Source organism: Taudactylus pleione, unplaced genomic scaffold (assembly GCF_031769625.1).
Source record: "Taudactylus pleione unplaced genomic scaffold, aTauple2 ptg000253l, whole genome shotgun sequence".
In the NCBI taxonomy this organism is placed as follows: domain Eukaryota; kingdom Metazoa; phylum Chordata; class Amphibia; order Anura; family Myobatrachidae; genus Taudactylus; species Taudactylus pleione.
In genome coordinates this window covers 1,856,516-1,875,554 of record NW_028284655.1, presented here as the reverse complement: position 1 = coordinate 1,875,554, position 19,039 = coordinate 1,856,516, and the positions used below count along the sequence as shown (strand labels likewise).

Here is a 19,039-nt window from a genome sequence, read left to right as displayed (position 1 = left end):
GGACAGTACAGATTTGTCCACATACATCTATCCTCTTTGCGCTACACATAACGCGGGAGCTCCGTGTGACTCAGTAGCGCCAAACTTCTTTTCATGTGACTTTTTACCTTCAAATGCATCTTATTTGCACAGTGATGTGGGGATAGGACGAGTAATGCTACATTATAGTGTCATCAACTGTGACACTGTAAAGTAGCAGTTTGCATGCAGATACACCCGCAGTTGCACACAGAATATAGGCATGCCGCATATCATTGTAATTGTGCAGCCAATCTGTGTGAATAAGATGCATTTGAAGGTAAAAAGTTGCACGAAAAGACGCTCACTCCTACCAAGTAACTCCATGGCATGGCACGACTAGAAGAGGCTAGATGTACAGTATGTGGACACATCTGTATGTGGCCCTGGGACAGGGTCATGCATTCTCTCCGTCGTGCGCATGCGCACTGGCCCACCATCGACCCGGTTGCGAGCGCACAGCGCTTGCGACCGGGTCTGAATCAGGCCCTTAATGTGGCCTTGCCTGATTCAGAGATGGCCGCGAGTGTGCTTCCGTACGCAGAGGCTGTACAAAAATATTCAAATGTCGCAGCCGCCTGGATTTGTATTGAGACACTCTCCGGCGGCTTCACAAATCCAAGCGACTGCGTACTAAGGCGCAGCATTGGTCGCAAATCAGTTGATGATCAGCCTTGTGAGTCACCCTACGGCTGTTCAGAATGGGCGCGGGAAATGAGGCACTGGAGCCATTTTTCTTGTGGACAGAATCGCAGTCACAGGCTGAGGCACTCACCGAAAATGGTCGTGACACACCTGCGTTTGAGACGCCACCTTCCCGCTGCCGCCCATACACAGTTCCTGCCTGTCAATCACCCTGTGACTAAATCCTGAGTGTGGGCGACAACAAAATTTAGACTTGACACATGCATACGCTCAACTGCCCTTGGGACCTCATTCAGACCCGCTTGCTAGATGCGTTCGCTCGCACCCAGCGTATGCAAATCCTTGTCACGAGTGATGTCAGTGGGAGAGATTTCGGCTCTGTTAGAGCTGAAATCTCTCTGGGGCTTGCGGTAACGAGACCCTACCACAAGGGTCTTGTCACAAGCCTGATGGTCGCAATGGTCTTGACCATCGCGACCATCCTCCTGGCCGCTCGCTATAGCCGTGGTTGGTCACCCACAGCTGTGAGAGCGGCCAGGAGGCCGTACAAAAAAAAAAAATAGCCCGGCCCTGATTCAGAGCGAGCACTCTGTCAGAGCGAGCGGCTCTGAATCAGGGCCTAAGATCATAAACGTGCACATTGAGCTCAGTGTATTCACACTACATGTAACAGATTAGTCACTGACTGACTGGTGACGCCTTCTCACCACCCTGACTAGCCAGCCGTAGATCACACTACTGATATAGTTACACGAACGCTAAACTAGAGTACCGTCCTCTTGTAGGATCGAGGGCCAATTATGTCACCACTGATACAAACAATATGCAATATAAGTTTCAGCAATAACCTAGCTCTGCATTTCTGTAATACATTTTAGATGTATATGATAAACAAAACAAAATCTTTAAAAAATATATATATATAATTAACATTAACTTGTGTAGCACCAACATATTCCGTTGTACTTTAATCACTCTTTACATTAATTCTGCATCTGAAATGTCCTGTTACTAATATATGTGGTCCTCTATTTGTATAATCCACTTTCATATTATCACACATGTAAACTTGCTGCAAAGAGTGGATAGCACACAGCACGCTTACTACCCTGCAATGCCTAGAGATCATGTAGGAGTTATAGCCGAGCCATTTCAACCACTCAGAAACATAAGTACTATATAATAGGCTTTCTTCTCAATATAGCTCATGCAGCGCCCAACTTGGATTATTTTCTATTACATTTTTTTCCCTTAATCTGTGGATTATTTTTTTTTATATATACTTTACTTGGATTACTTCTCCATTTTTGTTACTTGTTGGATTGTGATGTCATGCATTTTGATTTTCTATTATCTTGGTGGCTACGGGGCAGTACATACTGGAACACAATGTGTTATCATTATGACAATATGAGTTTTATAAATCAGAAAGTATCACTTTAGAGTGGTATGGGAGTCTTTTACCAGCACATAGTGCAGCTCTAGCAAGTGTGAAAACTGTGTTATATTCTTTGTGACATATTAAATAATACCTACAGTAATGGGATTCATGTAGGCTGTTCATTGTAAAGAATCCAGAATAGTTCAATTGAAGGAGCATCCAAAGGAGTAAATGCAGTGCTTAGGTCTGGGCTTCGTAATCGAGCAGGCTGTGCGCTGTGCAGTGGATGTGCAAACCGCCTGACACATGGTAATAAGACAAAACCGCCTGACACATGGTAATAAGACAAAACCGCCTGACACATGGTAATAAGACAAAACCGCCTGACACATGGTAATAAGACAAAACCGCCTGACACATGGTAATAAGACAAAACTGCCTTACACATGGTAATAAGACAAAACCACCTGACACATGGTAATAAGACAAAACCGTCTGACACATGGTAATAAGACAAAACCGCCTGACACATGGTAATAAGACAAAACCGCCTGACACATGGTAATAAGACAAAACCGCCTGACACATGGTAATAAGACAAAAACGCCTGACACTTGGTAAAAAGACAAAACCGCCTGACACATGGTAATAAGACAAAACCGTCTGACACATGGTAATAAGACAAACCGCATGACATGGTAATAAGACAAAACCGTCTGACACATGGTAATAAGACAAAACCGCAAGACACATGGTAATATGACAAAACCGCCTGACACATGGTAATAAGACAAAACCGCCTGACACATGGTAATAAGACAAAACTGCCTTACACATGGTAATAAGACAAAACCACCTGACACATGGTAATAAGACAAAACCGTCTGACACATGGTAATAAGACAAAACCGCCTGACACATGGTAATAAGACAAAACCGCCTGACACATGGTAATAAGACAAAACCGCCTGACACATGGTAATAAGACAAAAACGCCTGACACTTGGTAAAAAGACAAAACCGCCTGACACATGGTAATAAGACAAAACCGTCTGACACATGGTAATAAGACAAACCGCATGACATGGTAATAAGACAAAACCGTCTGACACATGGTAATAAGACAAAACCGCAAGACACATGGTAATATGACAAAACCGCCTGACACATGGTAATAAGACAAAACTGTCTGACACATTGTAATAAGACAAAACCGCCTGACACATGGTAATAAGACAAAACCGCCTGACACATGGTAATAAGACAAAACCGCCTAACACTTGGTAATAAGACAAAAACGCCTGACACATGGTAAAAAGACAAAACCGCCTGACACATGGTAATAAGACAAAAACGCCTGACACTTGGTAATAAGACAAAACCGCCTGACACATGGTAATAAGACAAAACCGCCTGACACATGGTAATAAGACAAAACCGCCTGACACATGGTAATAAGACAAAGCCGCCTGACACATGGTAATAAGACAAAACCGCCTGACACATGGTAATAAGACAAAAACGCCTGACACTTGGTAAAAAGACAAAACCGCCTGACACATGGTAATAAGACAAAACCGTCTGACACATGGTAATAAGACAAAACCGCCTTACACTTGGTAATAAGACAAAACCGCCTGACACATGGTAATAAGACAAACCGCATGACATGGTAATAAGACAAAACCGCCTTACACATGGTAATAAGACAAAACCGCCTGACACTTGGTAATAAGACAAAACCGCCTGGCACTTGGTAATAAGACAAAACCGTCTGACACATTGTAATAAGACAAAACCGCCTTACACTTGGTAATAAGACAAAACCGCCTGACACATGGTAATAAGACAAAAACGCCTGACACTTGGTAAAAAGACAAAACCGCCTGACACATTGTAATAAGACAAAACCGCCTTACACTTGGTAATAAGACAAAGCCGCCTGACACATGGTAATAAGACAAAACCACCTGACACATGATAATAAGACAAAACCGCCTGACACATGGTAATAAGACAAAAACGCCTGACACTTGGTAAAAAGACAAAACCGCCTGACACATGGTAATAAGACAAAACCGTCTGACACATGGTAATAAGACAAAACCGCCTTACACTTGGTAATAAGACAAAACCGCCTGACACATGGTAATAAGACAAAACCGCCTGACACATGGTAATAAGACAAAACCGCATGACATGGTAATAAGACAAAACCGCCTTACACATGGTAATAAGACAAAACCGCCTGACACTTGGTAATAAGACAAAACCATCTGACACATTGTAATAAGACAAAACCGCCTGACACTTGGTAATAAGACAAAACCGCCTGACACATGGTAATAAGACAAAACCGCCTGACATGGTAATAAGACAAAAACGTCTGACATGTTAATAAGACAAAACCGCCTGACACATGGTAATAAGACAAAACCGCCTGACACATGGTAATAAGACAAAAACGCCTGACACATGGTAATAAGACAAAACCGTCTGACACTTGGTAATAAGACAAAACCGTCTGACACATGGTAATAAGACAAAACCGCCTGACACATGGTTATATGACAAAACCGTCTGACACATGGTAATAAGACAAAACCGCCTTACACTTGGTAATAAGACAAAACCGCCTGACACATGGTAATAAGACAAAACCGCCTGACACATGGTAATAAGACAAAACTGCCTTACACATGGTAATAAGACAAAACCGCCTGACACATGGTAATAAGACAAAACCGCCTGACACATGGTAATAAGACAAAACCGTCTGACATATGGTAATAAGACAAAACCGCCTGACACATGGTAATAAGACAAAACCGCCTGGCACTTGGTAATAAGACAAAACTGCCTGACACTTGGTAATAAGACAAAACCACCTGACACATGGTAATAAGACAAAACTGCCTGACACTTGGTAATAAGACAAAACCGCCTGACACATGGTAATAAGACAAAACCGCCTGACACATGGTAATAAGACAAAACCGCCTCACATGGTAATAAGACAAAAACGTCTGACACATGTTAATAAGACAAAACCGCCTGACACATGGTAATAAGACAAAAACGCCTGACACATGGTAATAAGACAAAACCGCCTGACACATGGTAATTAGACAAAACCGCCTGACACATGGTAATAAGACAAAAACGCCTGACACATGTTAATAAGATAAAACCGCCTGACACATGGTAATAAGACAAAACCGCCTGACACATGGTAATAAGACAAAACCGTCTGACACATGGTAATAAGACAAAAACGCCTGACACATGGTAATAAGACAAAACTGCCTTACACATGGTAATAAGACAAAAACGCCTGACACATGGTAATAAGACAAAACCGCCTGACACATGGTAATAAGACAAAACCGTCTGACATATGGTAAAAAGACAAAACCGCCTGACACATGGTAATAAGACAAAACCGCCTGGCACTTGGTAATAAGACAAAACTGCCTGACACTTGGTAATAAGACAAAACCACCTGACACATGGTAATAAGACAAAACTGCCTGACACTTGGTAATAAGACAAAACCACCTGACACATGGTAATAAGACAAAAACGCCTGACACATGGTAATAAGACAAAAACGCCTGACACATGGTAATAAGACAAAACCGCCTGACACATGGTAATTAGACAAAACCGCCTGAAACATGGTAATAAGACAAAACCGCCAGACACATGGTAATAAGACAAAACCGCCTTACACATGGTAATAAGACAAAACCGTCTGACACATGGTAATAACACAAAAACGTCTGACACTTGGTAATAAGAGAGAGCCACAAATGACCCTCTCATGAAGGTAAAAAGACGCCTCCTGCCGGCTTCTCTGATCTACTGCGGCATCCGAAGATGCAGCATCGGATCAACTGTTGAACATGGGACATCTGAGCAACCTGAGGGTACTCAGGATGTCCAGCAAAATCACGCTTCCGGGGCTGGTGAAGCTGCACCCAAGGATGCAGTCACTGGCTTCCACACGCCCAATAGACAGGGTCGGCATGCCTCTATATTCTATAACGTTCCCCGACGCAGCCTCCAAATGTCAGCAGCATGTCAATCGGGCTGCAGCTTTGGGGGGGGGATGTAGTCTGGAAGCCGACGGTTTAAATCCAGACTACTTAATCCTGGCGAGGGTTGAATGACAGGCGTCTAAATCTAGACCTGTCATGTTACCGACGCCGGGAGACCAGCGCCCGGCATCCCGATCGAAGTGATGCCGGGCGCCGCAGCGGATATCCGCGCGTGGGGGGGAGGGTTAGGTTTAGGGCTCCCATTGGAGATTTACGTACATATAGAATTTAAGTACTGTAAATCTCGGAATCAGGCCCTGAACACCATAAGCCTACTGTAGCGTTGCTTGTGTTGCTCAGATGAAGGGATGATCATGTTTTCTGTGCTGTACACATATAAGGTCTTTTCATTTCGCAGTTCTATTTTACATGACTATGATTCCTCATACTTGCCTACTTACCCTACCTCACGGAGGTGGACCTGGCATGGCGACTAAGGAGAGAATGCGGCTCCTGTTTAACTTGTCAGTGATCGGATGTTTAAGTTTCTTCCGACCTTGTTACTTGTTACCTGCTAAATGGTGTGGCTCAGGGATCGGGGCGGCACTTCAAGGGAATCTGTGATTATAGCCATTTAAGAATATGGTTTAGTTATTTGTACTACTTGTACTATGTGTGTTTTTAAATATATGAAATAAAAAAAACACTTTGTACTTCTCCAGTTGATTATCATAGTGTTTCTAAATCCATAGAGCACCTTTAGTCAGCACATAAAACTGTCTTCAGGCTGAACAGCTGGTGCTGAGTGGCAGAAAAGCTAAACAAAGGCTGGGTATCCTCACGTTTGGTGGTAGGGGTGTAATCACTTTTAATTCAGGAGTGCTGTATACGAGATATGGCCCAGAGCTCTGCAAATCAATGGCACTCAGGAACCAGGTACAGAACTTAGCGGAATGACTTCCTGGCCAGAAGACGGACGTGTCGCTCCAAAATTAGCACAGAAACTTCTGCTGCGTTGGAGCAGTTCTATCAGAAGAACAAAGAACAAGAATTGGCATCTATAGGAGTTGGGCCATTTGTGGGGACTAAGTTTTGTCCCAGGGCTTATTGCCAAGTTGAAGAATGGGATAAGAAGCATCCCGTGGACCTGGGGGACAGCAGTTCTGACAATGAAGAATGCCAGTATTGCAGTGTAGGGCATCTGAGCGCAGATCAGTTCTGTGTGGGAGCTTCAGTGACTCGGGAACCCTCTTATAATGGTTTGGCCTAGAACCCTTAGTTACGATGAAGGGGCATGCTAATTCTAAGGCATACAATGTCATTCTAGAGAATTATGTACTTCCAACTTTGTGGCAACAGTTTGTGGAAGGACGTTTCATGTTTCACCATAACAATGCCCCTGTGCTCAAAGTGAGGTCCACCAAAAAATGGTTTGCTGATTTTGGTGTAGAGGAACTTGACTGACCTGCACAGAGCCCGGATCTTAACCTCATCGAGCATCTCTGGGATGAACTGGAATGCAGACTGCAATGCAGACCTTATCGCCCAAATTCTGAGCCTAACCTCACTAAGGGTGAGATGTACTAAGCTCTGGAAAGTGATAAATTGGAGAGTGATAAACGACCAACCACTATGCTCCTGTCATGTTAAAGGTTGAGTTTGAAAAATGACAGTTAGGAGCTGATTGGTTGGTACTTTATCACTCTCCAATTTATCACTTTCCGGAGCTTAGTACATCTACTTTTCTTGTGGCTGACTGGATGCAAACCCCCACAGACATTTTCCAAACAACTAGGGGAAATCCTCCCCAGAAGATTGGAGGCTGTTACAGCAAGCAGCAAAGGGGAACCAATGCCATATTCATGCCCATATTTTTGGAATAACTTATGGGCATAATGTTTGGGTGGCCACATACTTCTAGTATATTATCTATCTATCTATCTATCTATCTATCTATCTATCTATCTATCTATCTATCTTTCTCATATCTATCTAATATCTATCTATCTATCTATCTATCTATCTATCTATCTATCTAAAGACAATTTAGACTATACTGTCCACTGTCTACAATATGTTCTTATTCTGTGACCTCTTCCTCGCTTTTTGTTAGGCATTAAACTTTCCATCATCAATGACAGATATGCCCCATAAACTTAAACCATGCTTAACTAAAAATAAACACACAAGATATACAAAATATGCAGTTCAAAATAAATGGTCAGCTTTATTTTGTTACAATGGTAGGTATGGTGGCAGAAGAAAGAACGGCAAACAACCAGCGTCCACTTGTCTTAGGCAAAAGGATGTGACAACTCATGAGGGCCAATTATCTCAATATCAAGGGCAAGTGTGATATTAAAACCTGCAAGGGCCAACTCTCCCTTTCTAAGCAAGTGATGCAGTATCCAACACCCATGCCAATGCATTATTAATGCCCGCTTGGTTGAGAGGTGACGCTGACCCCAGTAGGGTGAAATCAACCTAACCAGTGCATTGAAGGGGTGCGCACCGCTCATACTGCCGCAAGATGGACGCTTTAATATTGCCGGTCTTTCCCTGCTATGAAATAAAGCCGACACAAGACACTATAAGGGAGGGTGGGTCAGAGATCAAAATTCAAAGAGGCAAAATTACAAATGCAGATTCCCCACACCCACTCACATAACACGCCCCCTAACCTCTCATCCTATCACCACACCCTCTCACATAACACGCCCCCTAACCTCTCATCCTATCACCACACCCTCTCACATAACACGCCCCCTAAACCCCTCAACCTATCATTGCTGCCGACCCCACTGTCAAACACAAAATCAAACACCCCCTAACATTATTAACACCTCTATCCCTGCCTAGAAGTTTATGTGCCTTCGGTTCTAGCCCAAATCTCTATTATCTTTTTGTTGCCCGTTGCGAAGTATACAATTCTGGTATAATATGTGGGTTGTTGCTGAGAAGTATTTAAATTCACATGCCCATGTGTTTCCAAATGTAGACTGAAGGGTTGTGGCTTAAAAAGGAGAGAAACTGGGCAGGAATGGGGTGTATACAGCCCTCCAAGGCTCGTCAGTGACCCTAATTTGCCCGAGCAGCCTAAATAAACTCTGGTGATTTACCATATTTGGTCCCTGAGCTCACATGTACTGTATAATATAAATACAGGCTTTCTTCAGGTACAATACTTGGACGTCATTCGTTTAAAATATTACCACTGTGATATTCACTTATGTCACTTCTGTCCCTGGATTTATGCTTAAGAAAATCTGATGACCTTAATTTAATCTTGGATGGCTGTAAGTTAGCATGACATATTGCTAACTGAGCTAACTGATCTTGCCCGGCCTTTTCTGTAAGACCCCTCCACATGTAGCATTATTGTAGTAGTGCCCTCTGACCAGCTTATTACAGTTGGGTTTCCAGCCTCCAAATAACGACTGATGGATCGCTGTTTCTGCCAGTAACATCTCCACCTCATTATACCCCCCTGTCATACCCAATTGTGCCAGGCAGTGTCCCTTCAGCTGCTTAATGAGAAGCTATTTTCAATATGTACCATCATTTATCACGTACAGATGGTTATCTTACATTCTTACTGGCTATAGTAAGATATTTTGTAGAGGCACTTATTGTAACCGACCATGTCATTCCATCTGCTCCTTGTAAAATGTTGTTCAGCTTTTATATCCTGAGGAGTTAATTATATTAGATGGCTGAAGATAACCTGAGCATATCCCAACTGAGATATAGCCACTTAAGATGCCCACACACGCTGTGTTTTTGATGGCTAATTTGGTTGTTTTGGACGAAATTGGCCAAAAATAACCAGGTGTGGCTCCTATATAATTGGCCACTCTGATCAGAATCTAGTTTGTCTCCTGACTAATCCACTATTTATGTGCAAACACCGGCAATAAGAAACACTGAGAGACAATTCTGGATAATGTTGTATGAGAGAATGTGCTGTAACCAGCAACAACCAATCTCTCTCTGTATTATGCATGCTATACTGTATATCGTCCCGATGTGGATCAGAACAATATATCTTACACATCGTATAGTGTGTACGCCCGATACGCTGTTCAGGGTTAGGCCGCCAAAGGGGTGGGTTAGGTTTAGCCTTAGAATACTTACCGAAAATCGCCGTCATTTTTACCGCCGGGATTCCACTACCGACTGTCAGGTTTTTGACCATTGGGATGTCGTCTTTTCTGTTAGCCTATACCATCCGGGATCAGCAGTCCGTGATTGAGCTTGTCACTCACCATAAACCACAGTGGTTGCTCTGAATATTCTATGTGAGAGTTTTTTTGGACCCATCATGCCACAAGCAGTATCACCTCTAGTCCATCTTATCCATTACCATTGGTCTTTGTTTGATTATATATTTATTGTGAGTTATTAAATGTTTTTAAACTTCCCATGAGTCTTGATTGATGTATCTCTGCCATAATAGATTCATAATTAATATTAGAGCAGTGCCATTTATTATTGTGTGCTTGGCTTTGTAGTAAGTATCCACAGACTCACATTGAGACACTGTTTTATTAATTTTTTTTTTTATTATTATCATATTACACCATTGGGTACCAATATTTATTTGAATGTTTCATACACTTTAGATTTAAAGTACCTTCACCTGCATTAGCGCTTGAAAAATGTTTTGTTTCCAGCCTACAGCTTTAAGCTTTGAAAATCTCTATCAGTCTGGTTATTTATACCCCTTTTACACCTAAATTCTGGGTCTGACCCGGAGTTGGAACAGAGGCCCTGATTCACAGTCGGTCGCTCTGAATCAGGGCCGGTCTTTTTTTTTTTTTTTTTTGAGAACGGCCTCCTGGCCGCTCACATAGCTGTGGGTGACCACCCACAGCTATAGCGAGCGGCCAGGAAGATGGTCGCGATGGTCAACACCATCGCGACCATCGGGCTTGCGACGCGACCCTTGTGGTAGGGTCTTGTTGCCGCAAGCCCTGGAGTGCTTTCGGCTCTATCAGAGCCGAAGGCACTCCAACTGACATCACTTGTGATGTCAGTGGGGCCGGCCCCAAACGGAGGCGTTCACATGGGAATGCCTCCGTTTAGGCAGCCACTCCCCCGGCCCGCCCACCAAAGGGGGCGAGCTGTTACTCAACATCGACAGCTCGCCCTCTTTGTTGCGAGACACGGAGAGACGGATTGCCCGTCGCTATCCAGGTCTCGCGCATGCGCACGACGGAGCTGGCTCCGTCGTCCGTATGCGCTCTGGGCCACCATCGACCAGGTTGCGAGCGCTCAGCGCTTGCGACCCGGTCTAAATCAGGCCCAGAGTTCCAATCCGGATCAGACCCGGAATTTAGATGGTGCCGACTCGGGATATTCCCGAGTCGGCGCCGTTCACACTGGAGTCGGGTCTGCATAGACCCGGCTTTTCTGGCGTTGAAGTGGACGCTTGGAGATGACATCATCTCCAAGCGCCACTGAAGCCGGACCAATTGGCCGGCATGCGGCGCGCTCCAGGTCATCGTGACCCGGAGCGCACCATTCACACTGCAGGGTTTCACAGATTACTCCAGTGTTAAATCCTGCAAGTTACCTGGGTGGGATTGGCGGGTCACTCGACCCGGCGATCCAACCCTCTCCCTTTTACACCAAGGAGCTACCTGGGTTAACCGTGCAATAACCAATGTTTCAGCTCTGGTGTAAAAGGGGTATCAGCCTAACCACCAAAAGTGTGGTTACATGTGAAAGTAATAGTGATTTACCATGAACAGCTGCATGCATGCTGAATTAAGAGATTTTTATTGGGATTTAACCATGGGCAACATGGGATTATGGGATTTAACCATGGGTATAAAAGTGCAATTTATTAGGTTATTATATTTAACATGAAACTACCATAATGAAAATACCTATTTTTAAACTCCATGTAGGATACTTTGATTTATAAATAAGAAAGTAATAAAGGTAAATACTGCATATGCAGAAGGAATGGGTATGTAATGCCGGCTGTCGGAATGTCTCCTGTCAGAATACCGACAGCGGCATCCCAACGGTTGGTATACTTACCCTTCCCCCCCTAACCCTCCCTTTTTGCAGCCTAACCCTAACCCTCCCCACCCCGCACTCTAACCCTTCCCGTTAGTGCCTAAACCTAACCCTCCACCCTTAGTGTCTAACCCTAACCCCCCCCAGTGGTGCCTAACCCTAAACCCCCCTCCAAAACCTAACCCCACTATGCTCCCTAAACCTACCCCAGCAGGCAGCTAACGCTAAGGGCGCCCGGAACTTACCTCGTTCGGAGTGGAGTCTTTCGGCGTTTCAGCGTCGGGATTAAGATAGGCGTCGGTATTTCAACGGCCCTGAAGTCTCCAGCACCCACCGAACCATCACTTGCAGCCACCTGCTCCTTCCAGCTGTGCTTCGGCCCCATTCTACTTATTATCTGCTTTAATGTTTCCCATGGGCTGTGGCCATAGGTGATGCTCAGTGTAACATAGAGTAGAGAATAAAACCTCACCGCCAACATGAGACCTCCTCCACCTAGCACAGGCCGTGCACATCTGAGATCAGAGTCATAAATAAAGAGTGCAGAGTAATTTACATCATATGGTCTGTGGCGAGAAGAGAGAATGGTGGTGGGTTACATAAATAGGCTAATAATAAGCCTGCTTGGTGTCCGTACCAATATTACATTGAGTGTGTTGCATATTTGGGTTTAAGGTTTTGATTACACTGAACTTAATTGTAGTCAGGGGGGTTTACTAGGAAAGGCTAGAACCCTAATATGACTCCTAAAGGAGCTACCATCACTGAAGACAACTGCGGCACCCAGTTGCCCAGCAGCACCCTAGGAGTTGCGCTGACCCCCATGGGAACCGAACAAGGGATAAAAACAGGACATTGCTCCACCAACATGGGTTTTCCCCATGGGACAGTACAGAAGAGGGGTAAAGGCTGCGATGGGCTTGTCTGGGATCTTCTAAGCCACATTGGACTTTGGGCCTGATTCAGACCCACTCGCGAGTGCTATGCGCTCGCAAGCGGGTCGATGGTGTCCCAGTGTGCATGCGCTGGGCAAACCGTCGCTCCGGGTCTCGTACCAAAGGGGTCGTGCTGTTGATGTTGAGTGACAGCACGCCCCCTTTGGTGGACGGACCGGGGGGGTGGCTGCCCAGATGGAGGCGTTCCCATGAGAGCGCCTACCGTTTGGGGGTGGCCCCACTGACATCACAAGTGATGCCAGTGGGAGAGCTTTCGGCTCTGTTTGAGCTGAAAGCTCTCTGGGGCTTGCTGCCACGAGACCCTACCACAAGGGTCTCGTCGCAAGCCCGATGGTCGCGATGGTCTTGACCATCGCGACCATCATCATGGCCGCTCGCATTAGCTGTGGGTGGAAACCCACAGCAATGCGAGCACCAGGGAGCTGCTCCATAAAAAAAAAAAGACGCCCTGATTCAGACCCGCTCGCGAGCGCTGAGCGCTCGCAAACGGGTCGATGTTGCCCAAGAGCGCATGCGCATGACGGTGGTGGCTCCGTCATGAGCATGCGCGAGACACGAATAACGACGGCCAAGTCGTCGTTATGGGTCTCGCACCAAAGGGGGTGTGCTGTCGATGGTGATTGACAGCTCGCCCCCTTTGGTGGGCGTGCCGGGGGCGTGGCTGCCCAGACGGAGGCGTTCCTATGGGAACGCCTACCGTCTGGGGCCGGCCCCACTGACATCACTAATGATGTAAGTGGGAGTGCTTTTGGCTCTGATAGAGCCAAAAGCACTCCAGGGCTTGCGGCAGCGAGACCCTACCGCAAGGGTCTCGTCGCAAGCCCGATGGTCGCGATGGTCTTGACCATCGCGACCATCATTTTGGGCGCTTGCTATAGCTGTGGGTGGTCACCCACAGCTATGTGAGCGGCCAGGAGGCCGCTCAAAAAAGTAAGAGGTCCGGCCCTGATTCAGGGCCTCTGTTCCAACTCCGGGGCAGACCCAGAATTTAGGGTAAAAGGGGTATAAATAACCAGACTGATAGAGATTTTCAAAGCTTAAAGCTGTAGGCTGGAAACAAAACATTTTTCAAGAGCTAATGCAGGTGAAGGTACATTAAATCTAATGTGTATGAAAAATTCAAATAAATTTTGGTACCCAATGGTGTAATATGATAATAATAAAAAACAAAATTAAAAAAACAGTGTCTCAATGTGAGTCTGTGGATACTTACTACAAAACCAAGAACATAATAATAAATGGCACTGCTCTAATATTAATTATGAATCTATTATGGCAGAGATACATCAATCAAGACTCATGGGAAGTTTAAAAATATTTAATAACTCACAATAAATATATAATCAAACAAAGACCAATGGTAATGGATAAGATGGACTAGAGGTGATACTGCTTGTGGCATGATGGGTCCAAAAAAACTCTCACATAGAATATTCAGAGCAACCACTGTGGTTTATGGTGAGTGACAAGCTCAATCACGGACTGCTGATCCCGGATGGTATAGGCTAACAGAAAAGACGACATCCCAACGGTCAAAAACCTGACAGTCGGTAGTGGAATCCCGGCGGTAAAAATGACGGCGATTTTCGGTAAGTATTCTAAGGCTAAACCTAACCCACCCCTTTGGCGGCCTAACCCTGAACAGCGTATCGGGCGTACACACTATACGATGTGTAAGATATATTGTTCTGATCCACATCGGGACGATATACAGTATAGCATGCATAATACAGAGAGAGATTGGTTGTTGCTGGTTACAGCACATTCTCTCATACAACATTATCCAGAATTGTCTCTCAGTGTTTCTTATTGCCGGTGTTTGCACATAAATAGTGGATTAGTCAGGAGACAAACTAGATTCTGATCAGAGTGGCCAATTATATAGGAACCACACCTGGTTATTTTTGGCCAATTTCGTCCAAAACAACCAAATTAGCCATCAAAAACACAGCGTGTGTGGGCATCTTAAGTGGCTATATCTCAGTTGGGATATGCTCAGGTTATCTTCAGCCATCTAATATAATTAACTCCTCAGGATATAAAAGCTGAACAACATTTTACAAGGAGCAGATGGAATGACATGGTCGGTTACAATAAGTGCCTCTACAAAATATCTTACTATAGCCAGTAAGAATGCAAGATAACCATCTGTACGTGATAAATGATGGTACATATTGAAAATAGCTTCTCATTAAGGGACACTGCCTGGCACAATTGGGTATGACAGGGGGGTATAATGAGGTGGAGATGTTACTGGCAGAAACAGCGATCCATCAGTCGTTATTTGAAGGCTGGAAACCCAACTGTAATAAGCTGGTCAGAGGGCACTACTACAATAATGCTACTTGTGGAGGGGTCTTATACCTCACAAGTGATGTCAGTGGGAGAGCTTTCTGCTGTGTTAGAGCCGAAAGCTCTCTGGGGCTTGCGGCAACGAGACCCTACCACAAGGGTCTCGTCGCAAGCCCGATGGTCGTGATGGTCTTGACCATCACGACCATCTTCCTGGCCGCTTGCTATAGCTGTGGCTAGTCACCCACAGCTTTGCGAGCGGCCAGGAGGCCGCTCTAAAAACCAAGAAGGCCGGCCCTGAATCAGAACGAGCGCTCTGTCAGAGCATCCGGCTCTGAATCAGGGCCTGTGTCACCTTGTGCACCTTCCAAATCGAGAAAATATCGGGCTTGGTCCCTACCAATCTGACAAATGACTAATTAGTAGTTATTCAATTAATAATTGGTGGTAACTTTTATAGCCACTGAGAGGTGAGAGAGAGCATGTACGAGGGGTGGTCTGAGTGTAAAGTGGGGATTTGTGACATTTTAGAATACATGGATTTGAGGGCTTGTAGGGCATTTTGGAGATAGTAGGGCGATGTACATTTCTGAATGTAATTTGGGTTTATTCTGGGAAACTGGGTTTTCTGATGGGTTTGTAGGGGCATTATGGTGTTTCGCTTAGTAAGGATATTAATATGATTAGATAATCAGGTTACCCTATACTGTGCTACTATATCTGACCTTGCTGGCTGGTTTAGGCCATGATGACCTCTCCAACAATGGGTAGTATTGCCACATAAATACTAAGACCAACGGAAATTGGAAAGCTGACTGTATTTTTGACATATAAACAGGAAACACACTTGGCAAATAAGCGGATTACATACTGTACAGTAATTTATAGCATGCCACTTGTTACTACCATAATAGCAGTGGCTTCAGGTGTTATCTCTCCTGATAAAGCATGGTGTATATGGAGCTGATGCACAGGTGAACATACCCCTGTTTGAGGTGCATATTTAGGGCCTGGTTCAGCAAGGATCGCTATTGCGATTAAGCACATAATCGGCAGATTGTTGCGTTCTGCGCACGCGTGTGCATCACAATGTGCGTGAGCGAACACTCCACTGCGATCGGGACTGCAATCACAGTGACTACGCAGACCCATCGCAAAGTGATTGACAGGAAGTGCCGTTTGTGGGTGGGTTGAAACGCAGGTGTGCCAGTGCGCTCGAACGTCGTTGTAGGGGCGTGCATAAATGAGCCACTGCAATGCCATACACAGCTTGCGCTTTCACTGCGTGCGCTGAGGTTAGCGATTCCTGAGTAAGGTCAGAGCTTGTGCAAGTGTGCATGAGGCTCCGATGGTACTCGATGTTACTGATGGTTTCGCAGTCTTGCTAAACATTACAGATGTCTGTAAGGTAAGGTGTACATCCTTATGTGGTGCTGCGATCACATATCTTCGCTGTGAGTCATCTTGCGTAATCGCAGCCACAATAGCAATAGCGATCCTTATTGAATCAGGCTCTTAGAAGGGTATTCAATATGGGAGCGAAAAGTCCAGCACGGACACATCGGAGATTTTCCTGGGATAAAGTATCGGGCGCGCGCCCACTTTATCCCGGTATTCAATATAAAAGCTACGAAAACGGGAAACTGCGAAGTGAGATCTGCGTAAAAAAACAAATTTTTCCTTGAATAAATTGTAGGACTCCCCTAAAGTTGTAAAAACATGGGGGATCACTATGGGTACCTAGCGTTCCCGCTAGGCTGTTTTAGCAGGGTGCGGCACCCTGCCCTCTTTCTGGAGGGCAAAAAGCACCCTGCACAAAGTTGCCCTCTCTAGCTCCGGCACCCTGCCTGCCGCCGGAGCTAGAGTGAACACTAGGTACCCCTGTTTTAGCCTGAAAATGAAAGTCGGGGATTTAAATAGCCGCAGCAGGTGTTTTTTCCCGACATTTTAGAAGTGATGCAGAAGAGCACTTAGGTTATTTTTTTCATTTTTTTAAGTGGTCCCATCAAATTTGGGGTACATGAAAATGGGTACTAGCATATTTTTATGTTCCTAAAGTAAGTTTTAAAAAATTCTGCAACTATGCACCTGCCGCTAATAGCCTATTAGAATACACCTGCTGCATATTTGCAGAATAACTCTGAACCTATTTCCCTATTTTTAAACACTTTTTTCCCATTTTTTTTTTCACCCCAATTTTTAAATACATTTTTTGGGGTGTCCCTATTTTTTTTTAAAAGTTTTTTTGACACAGTTATTTTTAAAATGTCATTCCCATTTTTTTTAAGCCTGCACCCCTAAACCCCAATTCTGCACTTTTTTTCGCCACCTATTCAGTGGTGAAAAGTTATCCCCGTCTTTGTTTCAAACACTTTTCGAACCTGCAAAAAGTCTTTGAAATTGAATACAGTGTAAAACCAAAACCAGCGAAAATTACGTAATTTTTTGCGAAATTATCGCAAAAAAAGACTTTTCGCTCCATATTGAATACCCCTATTAGTGTGAATTTGCACTTTAATTGCTCAGAAAGTGAGTGATTGCAAGCACAGGCGATATAGAGTCAACTACAGTACACCTACAACAGGATAGCCGTAACTGGGTTATTATAACTAGGCACACTCATGTAGGCAAAGATAAGTGTGGTCATGGGCACTCCAATGTGGGCTATGCGGACCTAGACGTTAGCGAGGCAGCATAGGTTTTGTGCCTAGTATAGGGCAGCCCGAAAAGCATACTGATCATCATCACTGGTAGCAAAACAGGCGAACACTCTGCACACGGCGCTGTTGCCATATCTCGAGATGCGCACAGCTCTGCCAATGTACGAATTCAACGCACGCTTCTGTACAGCTATGAGCACCCAATTCACTTCCAACTCTGAATCAGGCCACACGTGTACGTGTTTCTTTCATCCTTGGGTCGTACAGGATTTGCTATAGGGCCTACAAGTGTCTATGCTTCATACACAGGTACATTTTGCCAGCACCAGTATTACAGCAGCTTGATATCACTATTCTGTGTGATTGTTACTGTTTAGATCTTCTGATTAATCAGGAGAAAAAGGAAGAAAATGCAGGTGCACACTCTAAGCACTAATGCTGGCCATACACGCTGCAATTATCGGGACGATCCGCCCGATATCGGCGGATCGCCGCGATAATTGTAGCGTGGGGGGGGCGACCGAGGGTTAAATATTGCTCGGTCGGGCATGCTGGATTGTCCAGCATGCCCGTCCGATGTGATATTTACCCGGGAACTGTTGGCCGCATCGGGCAGTGTATGCCCAGCGCGGCCGACAGACAGACATTTCCTGTGTTCCTTCCTATGGAAGGAACAGGGAAATGTCTCCTCCCCCGGGGGCGGAGCGCAGATGTCGGGCTATACACTGTGAGATTTCTCTCACAGTGTATGCTGCGGACATCTGCGGCTGGCAGCCGGCCAGATAAAATGTCTGTTGGTCTGACAGACATTTTATCTTGCCGTGTATGCCCAGCATTAGAATTCTGATGATCAAAATATTTATAATAACTCCTACAATGAACATGTTTTTTTAAGTAAGGTGTCTCTCATAAGATGGCTCCCTAACATCCCTAATACTGGGAGCTAACATCTCTAATACTGGGAGCTAACATCCCTAATACTGGGAGCTAACACCCCTAATACTGGGAGCTAACATCCCT

General features: G+C 44.9%; 1 protein-coding gene across 4 annotated transcripts in view; it reads right to left on the bottom strand.

The window, feature by feature from the left end:
* Nucleotides 1-19,039, bottom strand: part of ADGRL1 (adhesion G protein-coupled receptor L1) — a 427,170-nt gene that overhangs the window by 130,194 nt on the left and 277,937 nt on the right. The window lies entirely within an intron of this gene.